Consider the following 19,371-nt stretch of genomic DNA (forward strand, 5'->3'; position numbering starts at 1 on the left):
CGAGACTCAGCTCCTGGCCCCGCCTCTTCACTGATCGCTACTGGGTCCTCTCTCTCTCTGCTTCCTGAGCTTTGTCATACCTCTTCTTAAAACTATGTATGGTTCCTGCCTCCACTACTTCACTTGCTAGGCTATTCCACTTGCTGACAACTCTATGACTGAAGAAATACTTCCTAACGTCCCTGTGACTCGTCTGAGTCTTCCGCTTCCAGTTGTGACCCCTTGTCCCTGTGTCCCCTCTCTGGAACATCCTATCTCTGTCCACCTTGTCTATTCCCCGCAGTATTTTGTATGTCGTTATCATGTCTCCCCTGACCCTTCTGTCCTCCAGTGTCGTCAGTCCGATTTCCCTTAACCTTTCCTCGTACGACATTCCCTTGAGCTCTGGGACTAGCCTTGTTGCAAACCTTTGTACTTTCTCTAACTTCTTGACGTGCTTGACCAGGTGTGGGTTCCAGACTGGTTCTGCATACTCCAGTATGGGCCTAACATACACAGTGTACAGTGTCTTGAACGATTCCTTATTAAAATTGTGACCATATATCCTGATGCAAATGGAATCATCAGGACAGTTGATGTTTTAAGCAAAGGTGTAGTGAATAAGCGGACAATAAATAAACTAGTTCCGTTAGAATTACACAGTGTTGAAAACAAAATTAGTGATTCTCCAGAAACCACACAGACTAAAACTGTTCAGAAAAGACAAGCAGCAATGGTGGCGAGTGAGAAAATTAAATTAATGTTAAGTGATGAATAGTTCACCTGCAGCGAACCTCCGCCACCCCCCAGTGTGGAGAAATTTTCTCCAGGAAGGGGGTATCAGCCCCCTTCAGCCCCTTTCAGCCCTGAGGGGCCCAGCCCTCTCAGAAGGGGCAAGCGTCTTGTTTACTGCTACAGTGAGTAATTCATCACAGATGCCGTACGAGTATGCGACGTGGTCAAGTGACCGTTGCTCCTTGCAGTCCAGTGTTGCAGAGTGTATTTTAATAAGAGACAGTACATCTCTTACTTTGGCAGGACAATTAAGGAAAATCCTGCTCCCACTTTATTACCATAGTAAAGATAGTGGACATTGTTGTCTATGCTTAAGACAGCAAGAAACAAACATTCTGCTTTGCTTCATCGAGGAAGTGGCAAGGAAGCAAAAGTACCATGTCAGCTTTTTCTTTGTGCTAGGGGAGTGACGGCATGGGGCGCTGTGGCATCTTCAGATTACTTTTGACTCTACTGAGAGTGACACTGACGCCAGGATAACCAACAAAGAACGATCTGTGCGTTAGTGTGAACAAAGTATCTCACAAAACACAATAAACACTTAAGAGAAGTGTGATCAGCTTCTCTTGTGATAAGATTGTGAACAATAAAGACAAATCTTGTGGAACATAGTGTACCAGTGTGCGTTTCCTAGACAATGGAAGACGTGGACATCCAAGGACACTTCAGCTTCTATCAAGTCACTGATACCTGTCGAAGGTGTGAAGAACACCATAGCTCACGTTACAAGAGCAAGGTATGTTACGAATTTCTTGTGGTACGGGGGACTGCTCAGTTCTTGAGTCGCAAGGAGTTTGTAATCAGCCTATAGTCGGCAGTAAGGTGTGGACTTTTGAGTCCAAACAAGTATGTATTTTGTCAGCCATCAGTGAATGAAATATGCTGACATAACACCCCCTAGGGGTAATTTATAATCTTACAAATTATAATTCTTGACAGCCCGTTGTGAGATGGTTTCGACAGCTTCTAGACCTCGTCTGCAGGGGCGGCTGTGTAGACGATTTGCTGTCTTTTATCAGCTAAGTGTTCACTATATTTATATTTATAAATTAAGCTTAGCTGGTAATGCCATTTCTCAACAATCCCTGTGATTCATCTGTGTCTTCAACTTCCTACTGTGTCCCCTTGTTGCTGTGTCCCATCTCTGGAACATCCTGTCTTTGTCCATCTTGTCAATTCCTCTCAGTATTTTGTATGTCGTCATCATGTCCCCCCTATCTCTCCTCTCCTCCAGTGTCGTCAGTGTGTGTGTGTCTGTGTGTATGTGTGTATGTGTGTGTATGTGTGTGTGTCTGTGTGTATGTGTGTATGTGTATGTGTGTGTGTATGTGTGTATGTGTGTGTGTGTGTATGTGTGTATGTGTGTGTGTGTGTGTGTGTGTGTATGTGTGTATGTGTGTGTGTGTGTGTGTGTGCATGTAATGGAAAATTAGTATGCATATTAATCGGTAATGAGTAGAATTAAGATATTTATTTGGGAAATTAATGTTTATTTGAAAAATGCACATCGATAATATGACAGATAATTGATTTAAAAAAAATGTGACTACCTTTTGCTTTTATAAGCAATTAGCTTCTCCACAGTTGAACAGTCTTTTTTTGCGATCCTACATTTGGTTATTGCCAATAGATTCTCAAGTGGGCTCAGATCAGGAGTTTCCAGGCCAATATAGAGTGCTTAGCCCACTCTCCTTGAAAAATGTCAGTATTTTTCTGGACGTGTGGCATGGAGCAAGATCTTGCTGGAAAATGCCTTCTACATGAGGAAAGTCTCTACCTTCAATGGGAAGCAAATGAGCTGCCAGATTACGTTGTAATTATCACTGTTCATTGTTCCCTCAACGATAACAACCCATCCAAGGGATGTTATCGTTGATCGTTGCTGAATGTGTCCATTCCGAAGAGGTTCGCCTTTGATCCGTCTCACTGTCACTGATCTGTACCCGAGTTCTTCAAAATGCTACTCATCTGAAAATATAACTTTTCTTCATTCATCTGTGGCCCATCTCATATGATTGAGTGCCAACTGCAGCCGTGTTTTTCTTCATAGGAGCAGTTAATAGACAGCAGAGAGTTTGCATAAATGAGGAGAAATCAGAATGGGGGCACGTCACAAGCGGTGTTCCTCAGGGGTCAGTGTTGGGCCCGTTGTTGTTCACAATTTACATAAACGACATAGATGAGGGAATAAATAGCGACATAAGCAAATTTGCTGATGACACCAAAATAGGCCGTCCAATTCATTCTAATGAGAACACTAGAACACTCCAGGATGATTTGAATAGACTGATGCAATGGTCAGAGAAGTGGCAGATGCAGTTTAATATTGACAAATGCAAAGTTCTAAATGTTGGACAGGTAAATAACCATGCCACATATAAACTAAATAATGTAGATCTTAATACTACTGATTGCGAAAAGGATTTAGGAGTTCTGGTTAGCAGTAATGTAAAACCAAGACAACAGTGCATTAGTGTTCGCAATAAAGCTAACAGAATTCTTGGCTTCATATCTAGAAGTACAAATAATAGAAGTCCTCAGGTTGTTCTTCAACTCTATATATCCTTGGTTAGGCCTCATTTAGACTATGCTGCTCAGTTTTGGTCACCGTATTACAGAATGGATATAAATGCTCTGGAAAACGTACAGAGGAGGATGGCAAAGATGATCCCATGTATCAGAAATCTTCCCTATGAGGACAGACTGAGGGCACTGAATCTGCACTCTCTAAAGGCGTAGAATTAGGGAGGATATGATCGAGGTGTATAAGTGGAAAACAGGAATAAATAAAGGGGATATAAATAGCGTGCTGAAAATTTCCAGCCAAGACAGGACTCGCAGCAATGGTTTCAAGTTGGAAAAATTCAGATTCAGAAAGGATATAGGAAAGCACTGGTTTGGTAATAGAGTTGTGGATGAGTGGAAAAAACTCCCAAGTACAGTTATTCAGGCTAAAACGTTGTGTAGTTTTAAAAATAGGTTAGATAAATACATGAGTGGGTGTGGGTGGGTGTGAGTTGGACCTGACTAGCTTGTGCTGCTGGGTCTGGTGCAGTGCTCCATCCTTGAGTGGAGATGATCCAACTGGGTGGGTCATTGGGCTAATCCGGGGGAGGGGGTCATTGGTCTAATCCGGGGGGGGGGGACATGGACCTGCTAAGCATGGGTCAGTAGGCCTGTTGCAGTGTTCCTTCTTTCTTATGTTCTTATGTTAATAATTGTTTCTTTGCTGGATTTCTGGCAGTTCTACCAGCTTCAAGGAGCCTTCGTCGAACACTTGAAAAATCAGCATTTACACCAGCTGAAGCCAAATCTCTCTGTAGATCTTTGCTGGTTTTATTGGGATCCTTCACACTATTAATGATAACCTTGTCATTGTGAGGTGTTGTATTGCGTCTTCTTCCACATCTTCCTCAACGCAGCGTTCCACAATCACCACGGTCCTCAGCTCTCATCAGAATCCGACCAACAGTTGATTTTGCTAGTCTCAAATTTTTGGCAATGTGTCTAATACTCAAATCAGCATATTTTCTAAGAGTTACTATACTTGCACGCTTCGTAGGTGTAACATCCATCATGAATTTCAGCCACTGATGGCGAAACGTCTACAATAAAGATACCCAGATGTTGCACATGTGTCTTAACTTTCATCTTGTCGGTATTGTACACATTTCTTGCACAACTTGTCAGACATTGCAACATCGTGGAATCTTGGTTCAGAGGACATCTACATGACCTTCTTCACGGCTACTACAACTACTACTAAAACTAACCCATCTCTTTGGGTATGATCTACTTCCACTGGGATATCCCGCCTACCAGTGACTATGCACTCGTCTGCTACCCGTCTCTACCTTCCTGATGCCTGTATAAGCGCCAGCCTCCTTGTCTGTGCTTCAGAATCTCATCAACTACGGTCCTCTTCACACCAACTTAAACACTGTATTGTGTTGATAAAGCCACTGTTTGGCGAAACAGCAGGTAGATAGCAGGTAAATACAAGGTTGATATACATCAAGTGGACAGGCAAACACAAGACAGATGTACTTCAGGTAGATATCAAGTAAATACAAGGCTTCACCTAACACGGTGTTTACAGGAACCTAACTACCATGCTATATGACGGTCTACTGTATTTGCCGAGTTAATGTCAATTTTCCAATTTTATTAAATATACGTTTATTAAATCAATTACTTTCATTTTTGATCGGCATCAAATCCTAAACGCTTATCTTAATTAGAAGTATTTTTGTATTGATTTTGGGATGTGTGGGGAGCCAATGTGTCAATATTTTTTAAACTATCAAATTGGATTTTCTTAAAAATACATAAACCAAATGTTTTTCTTCTTATAGTACAGAACAAAATATAAAGAAATACCAAAAAAAAAAAAAAAAAAAAAGCACTTCAAATGTATTTTTTTAAATTATTAAGGACATCCTTTCCTATTTTCTTAATATTTCCATGAACATTTTTCTTTTTCCTCTATTTGTTTATAACTCGAGAATACCTCATTCGATCAGCTTGAAATTTCCAGCTCTTGTGTATCTAGTGTACCTAGGGTAAGACTGATGGGACTATTAGCATGAGTGGGTACTCTATGGATAATGTCACTTAGACTATTCCCAAATTTTGTTTCCTTGTATTAAGTGGAGAACCCCCCTCCCTATTTTATTATTTCATGAATTGATACTGTACTGGAATAGTTATTGTATTAATATGTAAAACGAAAATGTTATGCATCATGGTATTATCTATTTTTATATTTAGCTGAATGAATAGGTAGGATGTACAGAGGACCCTTAACCAACGGCATTAATCCGTTCCAGAGGGCTTGCCGTTGGTCGAGTTAATTTTCCCCTTAAGAAATAATGGAAATAGAATTAATCCGTTCCTGACACCCCAAAGTCTGATTTTTTTTTTTTACATGAAATATACATTTCCTTATATGGAAAGGAATGGGACATGCAAAATAAACAATAATTAAATGCCACTTACCTTTATTGTGGAGTTGTTGTTGAGTGATGTGCCAGCAGCAGGGGAAATTCAGAATTGTCTATTGCTTGGAAGGAGAATCCCCTTCCAGGAGGACTTCAGGTACCAAGTCCTTTGGTGGGGTTACCTCCCTCTTTGGTTTTTTAATGCAACTAGGAACAGCTTGAGAGTCACTGGACCCCTGTCGCACAAAATAGCTGTCCAGACAGCTCCATTTCTCACGTGCCCTTAGGATTTCCCTAAAATGGGACACAAGAGTGTGATTGTACATGTTGCCAGTGCGGCTTGCAACTTCGGTGACAGGATAAAATTCTTCGATAAATGCTTGCACCTTTGTAAACATTGAACACATTTCCCTAATCCTTGAAGTCATCTTCCTGTGTCTGTCTTCATCCTGCTCTGAAGAACATTCCTGAGATGTGATCTGTTGCTGTTGCTCCTGAAGCTCTTGCAGGTCTGCAGTGGTTAGTTCTTCCTCGTCGCTCTGCACCAACTCTTCCACATCCTTCTCACAAACCTCGAACCCCTAGGACTTCCCAATGACATAATAGCTTCCACTACTGGCATAGCCTCCTGAGGGTTAGCCCCAAATCCTTCAACATCCCTCTGTTCTACACATTCTGGCCACAGTTTCCTCCAAGCAGAGTCCAAGGTCCTCTTAGTCACTCCCTGCTAAGCCTTACCTATAAGGTTTACACTGAGGATACTGAAGTGATCTTTCCAAAACTCTCTTAGGGGTCAATTAAGTGGCTGAGGTCACTTCAAAGCACTTTTGAAACACTTCTTTTGTGTAGAATTTTTTGAAGTTTGAAATGACCTGCTGGTCCATGGGCTGGAGGAGAGGAGTTGTATTAGTTGGCGACGAAACCAAACTCCCCTGCAATTTCCTCTTGCAAGTCGTGAGGATGAGCAAGAGCATTCTCCATTACCAGGAGGCACTTGAGTGGCAATTTTTTTCCTTGAGGTATTTTGTTACAGTGGGGCCAAACACATCATAAAACCAGTCCAAGAAAAGTACCCTAGTGACTCATGTCTTACTGTTTGATCTCCACAGCACACACAAATTACCCTTGACGATATTGTTTTCCTAAACACTCTTGGAGTTTCAGAGTGATACACCAATAAAGGCTTCACTTTGCAATCACCACTAGCATTACTACACAACATTAATGTCAGACTGTCTTTCATAGGCTTATGTCCTGGGAGTGCCTTTTCCTCTTGAGTAATGTAGGTCCTGTTTGGCATTTTCTTCCAAAGCAGGCCTGTTTCGTCACAATTAAACCTTGCTCAGGTTTTAGATTTTCAGTCTTTATGTATTCCTTAAAGTATTTCACATATTTTTTAGCTGCATTTTTTTTGTCTGAACTGGCTGCCTCACTATGCCTTACCACACTGTGTATTCCACTACGAATCTTAAATCTCTCAAACCAGCCTTTGCTGGCCTTAAATTCATTATCAGCAGCACTATTTTGAGACATTTTCTTAATGAGATCATCATGCAACTTCCTTGCCTTTTCACAAATTATAGACTGAGAAACACTATCACCTGATAATTGTTTTTCGTTTATCCATACCAATAACAGTCTACCTCTTCAACTGTTTGTGGTCTCCGTTATGAAAACATACTTGAACCTTTCGCAACAACAGCTTCCTTGATTGCCTGTCTGTTTGCCAAGATAGTACTGATGGTTGAATGTGATTTGTTGTATTGCCTTTCCAACTCAGCCATACGCACTCCACTCTCGTATTTTTTAATGATCTGCTTCATTCCCATCGTAATTCTCACCCTTTTTAGCACAGGCTTGGCACTAGAAGCTTTCTTGGGACCCATGGTGGCTTATTTAGCGGTTACAAGCACTAGAAATAGTGGAATAATCCAAAATATATGGGAGGCACACGTGGAAACCGACCGCAACAGCTTGAAAACAATGGCGCACTGACTCTTGGAGTGGCTGGGCCCGCTCAGGCCACGCTCTGGCACACATCGACACGTTCCGGACAAACGTCGTTGGTTAAGTTTTTCGCCGTTAGTTAAGGCATTTATCTACGGCAAAAAGCGCCGTTAGACGAAATTGTCGTTACTTAAAGCCGCCGTTAGTTGAGGGTCCACTGTACATGTTTTACTCCATTTCTGTGCTCAACGTGATATTGATTAGTTGTCGCTCTGCTACTTCGCTAGTTGTGGTGCATGCTGACGCAAGTCTCTCTGCTACTTCGCTAGTGATGGTGCATGCTGATGTCTCTCTCTCTCTGCTACTTCGCTAGTTCTCGTGCATGCTGACGTGAGTCTCTCTCGTTCTCCAGCCTTGTTCTGAGGAACAACGTTCAAGGAATTTATTTACAGTTATTGTTATCGGACATATTCAAGTGTGCAGTAAAACACTCGATATAATTCAGGTACAGAGTAACTCTATATCTTACTGTCTCATATTAATATCTGCGCACTGTCGTAGTCTGGATTTACAAGCCACTGAACACAGATTCGGTAATTTGGGAGTTATGTGACGTTTTGGAGGACAAGCTGTTGTTGGTAAATTTCTATCCTTTTTAATTTAAACTTAATAATTTAACTGTGTGTGAAGCGATGTAAAAGCTCCGAGGTAGCAATGTCCTGCTCGATTAGAGCTGAAGAATCTAAAAAGACCACAGTTACAAGTCAGACACAGGCTATTTGATAGACACTATGGTAGGATAATTAAAGTTTATCTGCATTGAAATGTTAATGGAGTACACAAGACCCATTGTAACTGTAACGGAATATAGAAGTGCCATTTTGCTTCTTGTAATCTAGAATAGGTATAGCATTATTTTACATTAATGCATTTTTTCCCTTGATGGTGAAGAGGTTCATCCAAGGATTGTTATTATAATCCAAACTAAGAGCTAAAGCACCAGGGCTTGATCCAAGGAACCTTACTTTTCCACTTCTTCCTAAATGCCTCCCATTCCACAGGCTCTATACAACCAATACCGGTCTTGCGCTCTCACTTGATTAAAATAAAAGTATTGTGAACAGCATCAATCTTTAATGGCTGATTCACCTCATGAAATGGATGAGAAATTTCTTGACTTCACACAGTACAGGTTCATATCTTGTTAAATTTTGTGCAGCAACAGAAGAACGCCTAATCTGGTCGACTCTAAACTTTTAGTGCTGATGTGCTTCAAAGGAAGCTTTGCTCTGAGTTTAGGCTATGCTACTTTTAAAGTGCTGATTTTATTTATTGAACTAGTTTCCGTGAAATAATTGGAGAATGTCTCTTCTGATTATAAATAAATCATCGTGTTTGACTTTATTATGTTATCCTAGATTCAATTTACATGTTCTTTAATAAACCTTACATGCATACTTAAACCTTTAACGTTGGTACATTTTATTTAGAAAAAGTTTGGATTTATTTTGTCCCAGGTTGGTCCCAATATACCATGTTTTTATACACGATACTGGGAAAACTGAAATACTGATTTTCAAGGGCTAATTTCTGAGTGCCTTATCCAATTGCCTTCAACCTTCAATGGTGGTAATTTGATAATGCCATTCTGAGAGGCTTCAAACTTAATGTACTGTTTTTTTTGGGGGGGATACTGGTCCCTCCGAGATAAAAAGAGGATCTCTCTCCAGTTTGGCTTCTAAGCTGGTATTTCTCAGTGTAAGTTTTGAGCTAGTTTAAGAATGTATATATCCAAATTTGTCATTTCTATTGAAAAAAATAGATATTATAGTCCACATGATATGTGAATACCAAATCTGATTAGACAAATTTTCATCGCTCATACTTAACTGCAGTTGAAACTTTTGCTGCTCTTTACACAAATCTTTTTCCACACACTGACAGAGGGCCGTGGGTTATGTTATACAGGGATACCCATCTAGCACTGACAGAGGGCCGTGGGTTATGCTATACAGGGATACCCATCTAGCACTGACAGAGGGCCGTGGGTTATGCTATACAGGGATACCCATCTAGCACTGACAGAGAGCCGTGGGTTATGCTATACAGGGATACCCATCTAGCACTGACAGAGGGCCGTGGGTTATGCTATACAGGGATACCCATCTAGCACTGACAGAGAGCCGTGGGTTATGCTATACAGGGATACCCATCTAGCACTGACAGAGGGCCGTGGGTTATGCTATACAGGGATACCCATCTAGCACTGACAGAGGGCCGTGGGTTATGCTATACAGGGATACCCATCTAGCACTGACAGAGAGCCGTGGGTTATGCTATACAGGGATACCCATCTAGCACTGACAGAGGGCCGTGGGTTATGCTATACAGGGATACCCATCTAGCACTGACAGAGAGCCGTGGGTTATGCTATACAGGGATACCCATCTAGCACTGACAGAGAGCCGTGGGTTATGCTATACAGGGATACCCATCTAGCACTGACAGAGGGCCGTGGGTTATGCTATACAGGGATACCCATCTAGCACTGACAGAGGGCCGTGGGTTATGCTATACAGGGATACCCATCTAGCACTGACAGAGGGCCGTGGGTTATGCTATACAGGGATACCCATCTAGCACTGACAGAGGGCCGTGGGTTATGCTATAGAGGGATACCTATCTAGCCCTGACAGAGGGCCGTGGGTTATGCTATAGAGGGATACCCATCTAGCACTGACAGAGGGCCGTGGATTATGCTATACAGGGATGCCCATCTAGCACTGACAGAGGGCCGTTGGTTATGCTATACAGGGATACCCATCTAGCACTGACAGAGGGCCGTTAGTTATGCTATACAGGGATACCCATCTAGCACTGACAGTGGGCCGTGGGTTATGCTATACATGGACACCCATCTAGCACTGACAGAGAGCCATGGGTTATGCTATACAGGGATACCCATCTAGCACTGACAGAGGGCCATGGGTTATGCTATAGAGGGATACCCATCTAGCACTGACAGAGGGCCATGGGTTATGCTATAGAGGGATATCCATCTAGCACTGACAGAGGGCCATGGATTATGCTATAGAGGGATACCCATCTAGCACTGACAGAGAGCCATGGGTTATGCTATAGAGGGATACCCACCTAGCACTGACAGAGGGCCGTGGGTTACGCTATACAGGGATACCCATCTAGCACTGACATAGAGGGCCGTGGGTTATGCTATACAGGGATACCCATCTAGCACTGACAAACGGGCCGTGGGTTTTGCTGTACAAGGATGCTCATCTAGCACTGACAAAGGAGCCGTGGGTTATGCTATACAGGGATACCCATCTAGCACTGGCAGAGGGCCATGGGTTATGCTATACAGGGATACCCATCTAGCACTGACAGAGGGGCCGTGAGTTATGCTATATAGGGATACCCATCTAGCACTGACATAGAAACCGTGGGTTATGCCATACAGGGATACCCATCTAGCACTGACATAGAAGCCGTAGGTTATGCTATACAGGGATACCCATCTAGCACTGACCGGTTCCCAAAATACCTCTCGTTGGTTAACATGATTCCATTAAAATTCTTGAAAAAATAGAGATGGCGTTATTTACAATATAAATATCCAACATGTGCAGGCAATACATCGCATACACTCCAAACACTTTCCACTTATTTGCCGAATAAGGTGGGAATAAATATTGATATTTGTGTCAAATGTATTCAGGAAAATGAACGTGTCATGATGTAAACAGTGACAAAATGAACCATTCTTATGTCATTCGAGTTGAAAGTGTTTATTATGAAGACTATTGGTTTCTCGCATATTACTGGTCTCTTAATTCATCTAAGAGGCAAAATTCAAAGCTAATTGAATATTCTTCATTTTTATTCTTCAGTGCATTGGTAATCTCTTCAGTTCTTCATGCGTGTTTATATTCTTGAGTGCGATATCACCTGGCGTTTACTATTTATATTGATTATTTCTAAAGTTTCACTAAACAAGGCACACACTACCTTCACCAGCCTTGCCCAATGACACTGATATATGTAAATTATTTTTTTTCTCAACCGGTATCGAATTATTACTTTCACCGCTAGACCTAGTGCAATGATCGTTCTACCCTTCACAAATCCATTATATAATATGAGATGGTCACTTTCTACTCCCGTTCCTTTTATATTCCTTTAATAAAATGTACTAGCGCAGGTAAGGAATTTGCAACTGGTTTTTGCAACTATTTCTGAATTGATGGTGACTAGGAAACACTAAGTCTTCACGTTGAAATTTAAGATTTATATTACATATATGATTCATCAGTAAACACAAATTATCCAGGACGACCTTTCTCCACAACGTTCAGGTCTGACTTGACCTGAGAATGAAGGATTGAACCAGCTTTATTAAAAAGATATTTAAAAAGTTATTGGATGCTTTACTCGAATTTAAAGCTAAAAGCACACTCTAATTCACTACAGGAGTTATATTAAGGTAGTGAAACTGAAGACAGTAGAAGACGAGGTAATCACCCCATCAGCCTAGATGAAAGTGTTCGCCTTATCGAACCATAAATTGATTGAATTAACAGAATATTTATAATTCTTAGTAGGTTCAAGTACTTGAACCTGCTAAGAATGAGCAGGTTCAAGTACCTGAACCTGCTCATTCGATTCTTAATCTACTTCTCACACTGTCAGTGACAGTCTGCTGTAAGTTGATGCCGTCTGTAAGCAGTGGGAAACATTTATTCAAATTCATCCGCTTTTGGCAGCTTAAAAAACTCATCTTCCGCTCCTATTACTGGAGCAAACTTAGTAGACGAAATATCACTAAAATGCTTTCATAGCCAGGAAAATGCACTTCTTCCCAATGTTCTCAATTTGGAAGGAGAAAAGTTGTTGAAAAGTTTAACATATCCCCATTATGAGAAAAATGTATTTAACTACAAGTTGTTCGTTCACATATAGAACACTATTTGAACATCTCCGACAATCCATTTACAAATATTGCCTTATCTAACCATACCACGGGCGGGGTTAGAACCCGCGATCAGAGAGTCATAAAGCTCCACACCGACGGGCTAGTTACTGGGCTAGATGGCTATAACAACATTCGTCCAACTAGGTATATTTATACACCATAGGAAGGTTACCATAGGCACCATTGTGACAACAAATGCAAGTTTTTTGCAACCGTGTCATTACAATTTCGTGAGTCATGGGGACGGCTTTGAGGGGACTTGAGCTAGAGCTAGTCACGGCCACGCTGGTGGAAGATTCGTCTGTAAAAGCTTTCATTTGTGGTCACCGTAGTGACTATGCTAACCTTCCTATGGTGTATAAATATACCTAGTTGGACGAATCTTGTTATAGCCACGAGTTAGCCACTGAGCCAGCTGGCTCAGTGGCTAACCCGTAGGTCTGGAGTTTTATGACTCTCTGATCGCGGGTTCTATCCCCACTCGTGGTATGGTTTGTTTGCAATCGTGTCATTACGATTTCGTGTGTCACTGCCTTATCTACATCCTCATTAGATTTGGTTTTCAAATCAACTTCTACCATAGGAGATACATCTAAAATCTGCCTTTTAATTCTCTGTATCCTGAATTCTATAAAGTTTTCCTTTCATGTTTGGTTTACAAGCAATTCTTCACATATTTAACTAGATGCTGTAGTCGGATGTCGCAATCCACTTTCCGTAAAAAAAAGAAAATTAGATAATGACTGGGTGTAGCTGGATATGGGGGTATTTAGCCTCCCTGACGAGGTGTGTGAAGCACCTGGAGACATGTTCACATCACCATTTTCAATGCAATCTTGCATTTTCTTCCCACTAACGTCTTGCCAATATATTTAAAGGTTCCATTCCACTGGTACTTCAGGAATTCCTAAATATTTGTTCCACTGTTAGCAGCAATTATTACATCCCTTACAATTTCTAAGACCTGTGGTCCCATAATATTAAAAATAGAATGGCTTTTCGAGCAAGGCCGTTTAGGACAGTAACCCATCTCCTCATCCTGCTGATTTATATGCCAAAATATCCGCCAATCCTCGACCTCTCACTCATGAAGGGATGAAAGGATGGAAGATCACCTCTACTGAAGGTGGATGGAAGATTTTTCAAGATAAGAGCTTATGTCATAACCCATTAAACTATGTCACCCATTTTTTATATTGTTAGTCTTAAGTGAAATACACACCACAGGATTATGTACACCAAATTTCTTTAATTTTCGTTTCTTGTCCACGACTTTGCTTCATTTTCATTGTGTATTAACGGGATTATACATATATTTTGATCATAATTACTATATAATGTATACACACTTGCCGACACGAGACGACACTAGTTGTCCTCCAAAATTCCCAGGTTGCACAATCAACATGTAATTGATATCAGATTCACAATCTGGGGAGATAGTTGCTTTACTTGCATATCTTTTTGATATTTTTATTTCTTAAAAACTCGTACAGCATATCAGCTTCCTTGCCCTTAAACATCAAGAAAACAATGCATCTTACAAAAGTATCTTCATCAGGAACAAAGAAAACAGTTGTTTGCATGAATCACAAAGTGATTTATCCCTGGATGTAAGCACTATCATGTCCTTGGGAAGATTAATATTCACTTCATCAATAAATAACTTAGATAACCTCGAGTTGAAATCAGTGTTAATGGCCTCCGAGGAGTCGTTTCCATATTACCAGCTGTATCCTTCACTTTAAACAAAAAAAATACTATTGCTGTCACTTCATTTATGAAAATAGTTTTATATTCTGGAATAAAGTGCGATTTTAGATTAATACTTTTCAGTGAAATTTCGTATTGTACATGACTATCCTGGTGATGGGTATCACAACTTTTTAACGAAAGCAGAGGGTGATTTATCATGGAATAAATCACCACACGCGTATCTGTTCACGTCCAATATATGAAGTGCTGTCTTACTCATGTAATTTCGACTCACTAAAAGATTATATACCTACCTCATTACACAGTTGGCATGTCTGCTATGGAATCCATCTCGTTGTACCAGCTTCCCTTCCTTCCATTAACTGATTCATAGCTTCAGGATTCAAGTGCATAACGGTAGCGTTTAACTAATGGCGGATCTGAAGCATATACTCATCAGGCAACCTTTCATTTACTTTATATTTTTTGCGGCTAAATATTTCGAAAATATTTGGTCCAGAAATAGGAGTAATTAGGCTCCAACCTGTGTCACAACTCATCGTTGAATTAACTATTAACTTCACCGTAGACAAGACAGTACCAATATTCTTAGGTAAAATCCTTATTTTATTCATTTTTATAAGATCTGATGTTGCTGATGCACTTCCAGCGGTCATTATGGGGTTTCACAGCTTCACTGTGTGCTGGTCAACATTTAATTTCGTATTCTCTTTATGCCAAGGATCTTTTAATGGAGGCGGAAAAGTCTCATATCTTCACACACGGTTTACGACTTTTTCTTGCAACTCACCGTTCATTACTCCCTCATTATCTCTGATGGTGGTGATAAGATTCAAGATCTGATGATCTCTCCACAAGATAAAATTCTTGAATATTTTTTACCGACAAGATGATGAAATCACCGCTACAGCTAACTGGATCAATAATATAATTTTTCTTCCCTGTCAATGCTCACTCTTAAATTTGCTAATGATTTGTCCTCTTGCTAATATCTTTTAAATTTTGTTTTCTTGAGAAATTTTAAGTTTCGGATATCAACGCATATGGATTTTCGAAAATTCTGATACCATTCCTTTTCAGTTCATGTGGCGTATTCTCGGTAACATCAGGTCTTCGAAAATTTCTATTAATTATTCACTTACCCTAGAAGTAAAGGTTTGATCATATGTTTTTAATACAAGTTGAAAAGTTCTTTCCATTAACCTTTTATTCCTGAGCTAATTTTTTTTTCCTGTGAGAAATGTTTGTAGTGTAGCAGGGTTTATGATCCATAAAATACACCCTCTAAATCTTTTTATCGTTCAAGTCCTGAAGGTAATAGGTGGCTTCCTTTGCTTTATGCAAGTGAAATTTATGATAAAATTTACATGTGCGCTTATTCATCTTACCGACCTGAAGTTGGTGGCTGAGATGTTCCTTAATTGCGTCCCTGTCTTTACACTATGTAAAACTGTTCATGGAAATCATCCAAGTAGGTAATGCTATAAACATTTTAATGTTTATCTTTTTGAGCCTCAGTACCTAAATATCGAGTATCATGAGTGTTTACCAACTGATGCAATTCTGGTTCATAATTAAGGTGGTGTATGAGGTGAGATACTTATATATTTTACATTTAATGTTTCCATATCACATTCTGTAGTCGACGTCTTTGATTCATTAAAAAATACGACATGTTCAGCAATTAATTAATCTAACTTTTTTTTATCTAGATCTGTTCCTCTGTCAGCCTTTACTGACACATGAAACACCCTGGGATTCCTGATTTTCTAAAATGATTTTCAATGCAGATAAGTGGACTGCACATCTTTTTTAAGCAATATGGGTTGCAGGTGATGAAGGAAGACATCAAAGAACACTACCATATACTTACAACCTCTGTTAAATGTCTGTAATGAATTCACATTAATCACACGGTAAGTGAACTTTGATTTTGAGGTTAATATTTTTCTCCTTGGAAACTTTTTCTGGGCTCAAAAACATATTTTACAACGGTTTAACGAGATTTTAAGTATTAACACCATATACACAACAGGAGTAGAGGTAGAAAAAACTTTTGACAAAGTTGGGTGTTTAACGTGATATTTAAATAACTAGTAAACTTTTAATTATATTCAAAGCTTGAAAAGCGACAAACATTGTTTAATAGATGTGGAAGATGAAGAAAGTGATAGGTGGAGATGAGGAGCCGACCTGACCATAGAGTACCATCACCTTCGTATCCAGGTAATTGCAGACAGACCTATTCAAGTTCACACCAAACTGCAAGAATCAAGGAGATGCACAGCTTCACCTGGGCCTCCTGAAGACGTACAGACTGATAAGTTCAGCCCTTCCCTTCCCCTACCCATCCCTCCCCTCCCCTCCCTTTTTTAACAACTTTTGAAACTAAGTTCAAGCATAATGAGTTGAGGATTGTTTTAAGTGTATAGTGATATTCTTTAAGAGTTAGAGGGGGGATTTTTATTAAATGTTATGAGTAAGAGAAACAGAGTTAAGAGTAATAGTGTTTACGAGTGTTATGAGCGAGAGACGGAAGTATTGCATACCTGGAGAGTTTACCTGGAGAGAGTTCCGGGGGTCAACGCCCCCGCGGCCCGGTCTGTGACCAGGCCTCCTGGTGGATCAGAGCCTGATCAACCAGGCTGTTGCTGCTGGCTGCACGCAAACCAACGTACGAGCCACAGCCCGGCTGGTCAGGAACCGACTTTAGGTGCTTGTCCAGTGCCAGCTTGAAGACTGCCAGGGGTCTGTTGGTAATCCCCCTTATGTATGCTGGGAGGCAGTTGAACAGTCTCGGGCCCCTGACACTTATTGTATGGTCTCTTAACGTGCTAGTGACACCCCTGCTTTTCATTGGGGGGATGTTGCATCGTCTGCCAAGTCTTTTGCTTTCGGTACTAGTCCCTCTAGGATTTTCCAGGTGTATATAATCATGTATCTCTCCCGCCTGCGTTCCAGGGAATACAGTTTTAGGAACCTCAAGCGCTCCCAGTAATTGAGGTGTTTTATCTCCGTTATGCGCGCCGTGAAGGTTCTCTGTACATTTTCTAGGTCAGCAATTTCACCTGCCTTGAAAGGTGCTGTTAGTGTGCAGCAATATTCCAGCCTAGATAGAACAAGTGACCTGAAGAGTGTCATCATGGGCTTGGCCTCCCTAGTTTTGAAGGTTTTCATTATCCATCCTGTCATTTTTCTAGCAGATGCGATTGATACAATGTTATGGTCCTTGAAGGTGAGATCCTCCGACATGATCACTCCCAGGTCTTTGACATTCAAAGTGTTTAACTTTCTCAGTAGTGCTGGAGATCTGCGCTCTTGAAGGCGAGGTGATGGTATCTTTTTTTTTTTTTTTACTATTTCGAATGTAGGATCGAAAAGATGAAACAAAGTGACCATCAATTAGCGTCTGTTGTGTGTGATATTAATATGCATCATCAGTTGCAAGAGGCCAGGTGGAAGGATAAAACCATGAAATTGTGTAATGAGTGAGAAATGTAAACTATATTTAAATGTTATCCACGCTTGTAAATGGCAAACAATCCTGCTTTTACAGTGCTCTACAACCCCATGTTTGTCCTGAATTATCTACGTACCTTCAGTGAAACACTAGTGACATCACCAATAGTGCCAGTACGAAATCAAGATATGAAATAAATATCTCAAAGTAATGCAACCAGCCCCTCAGAAAGTAACGGGGGTGACATCGTAAACGTCTCCTCATAATTTGACATTGGAGACCTTAGTGCACCTACCTTCGCTGCCCCAGGTGGCCCAGTCATTGTGCAGCAATCACTGCGTCAACAGTCATTTCTCAAATGTTACCCGCAGGAGTGACACGTTTAAGCAGGGATGAGTACACCAACCATGAATTGAAATATCCCCCGGGTCTCCGTCTGTGGCATGATCGATGTGTCAAGTCACTTTCACTGAAGTAAGCAGCAGGGTGTTAAATACTCCCGTCTGCCAATGAGGATGACAGTCAGTAAGGAATTCCATGATTTCAACGAACTGCAGTTAGTCAGCACCCAGTCAATGAATGATTGGATCACTGAAGCCCACTTGATAATCGATAATAATAAGTACAGTGAAAGTCAGTACCAAACATGTGTAAATGTCAAACATCAGAGAAGGGGATGAGAATAACATCTATGAAGAAATGCCTCATTGATTGCCAGCTCTTAAGATTATTACAAAGCCTAATAATTCAATGAATTCTCGAGAGACCTCTCTGACAAGACGTAATCTTATCAACAGAACAGAAGCGCTAGATGTCAACGAAAGTTCATCTGCTGAAAATACAGACTCACCACCACCCAGTCCATCTCCAGCAGCATTCACACCTGCGGATACCACCTCACCACACACCACAATCTTTCTATATAAATTGGTGTGCACCAAAGCAGACTAAAGCACGGTCCCTGTCTTAAAAGAGGTTTCAGAAGAATAATGGTAGAGACTGGAAGGACAGAAGAAATCTAGCTATGTATTTATTGTCTATGTAATATTTGCATATGTATTTTTATGTATTTACCCAATTGTTTTTCTTAATAAATAAAAAGAATTTATATGATCTTTCTTTACTAATGATTATTTATATCACCGTCGTTTAATATTATGAAATGGTAACCAATTATTTACCCTTTTCATTACTATGGTAGAATACAAATAAATCATTCAATCTTCTGGGCAACTGATTGAACAGAAGAATGTTGGGTCAGATCCAAGAAAGCAGTGAACTACGGCCCACTGAGGCTATCAGGCTATACTTACGTGTTTCTTCCTTCTGGCTCAGCATAGGTCTACTTCAGTGTTCCTATTTCCCATGTTTGTTTGTGAGCTCCTTAAGGGACGTGGGATATAAGAGGGTGGAGTTACTATGTTGCTCTCTCCCTTGAAATACGTTTTCTCTCTACTTCTATTACTAATGTGATCTGTATCCTGGTGCTTTTGTCACCTAGCTTCCTAATCTCATCCTCTTCACCAAAAGCAGCGAAAAACTGT

Source organism: Cherax quadricarinatus, chromosome 16 (genome assembly GCF_038502225.1).
Source record: "Cherax quadricarinatus isolate ZL_2023a chromosome 16, ASM3850222v1, whole genome shotgun sequence".
NCBI classification, from domain to species: domain Eukaryota; kingdom Metazoa; phylum Arthropoda; class Malacostraca; order Decapoda; family Parastacidae; genus Cherax; species Cherax quadricarinatus.